General features: G+C 51.0%; 1 protein-coding gene across 1 annotated transcript in view; it reads left to right on the top strand.

Annotated features, from left to right (window-relative positions):
- The window catches only part of LOC119594380 (C-Jun-amino-terminal kinase-interacting protein 4-like), a gene marked incomplete in the record, with an annotated part of 97,279 nt that overhangs the window by 48,069 nt on the left and 48,924 nt on the right, over positions 1-286 (top strand).

The raw sequence follows: 286 nt of genomic DNA, 5'->3' as shown, positions 1-286 counted from the left end.
TACATATATACAATACACACACATGCACATACACGCACAATTCAAACCCAAGTTGAAAGTTTTTTTTCTCTCTTCAACAAAAAATTAGACAAACGGAACAGCCGGCAGACAGGCAGACGGACGGAATGAAAACGGAATGGCAGAGGGGGGAGGGGAGAACAAATGGCTGAGAGGGGAGAAGTGGCAGAGCGAGGTAGGGGAAGGGGAGTGGCAGGGAAGGAGGAGAAGGGAAGGTAGGAGTGGCAGAGAGGGATAGGGGAGGAGAGAGGGGAGTGGTAGAGAGAGG

This window comes from Penaeus monodon, chromosome 33 (genome assembly GCF_015228065.2).
Source record: "Penaeus monodon isolate SGIC_2016 chromosome 33, NSTDA_Pmon_1, whole genome shotgun sequence".
Taxonomy (NCBI): Eukaryota; Metazoa; Arthropoda; class Malacostraca; order Decapoda; family Penaeidae; genus Penaeus; species Penaeus monodon.
The sequence above is the reverse complement of the archived record's forward strand: the minus strand, read 5'-3'. Positions and strand labels throughout refer to the sequence as shown.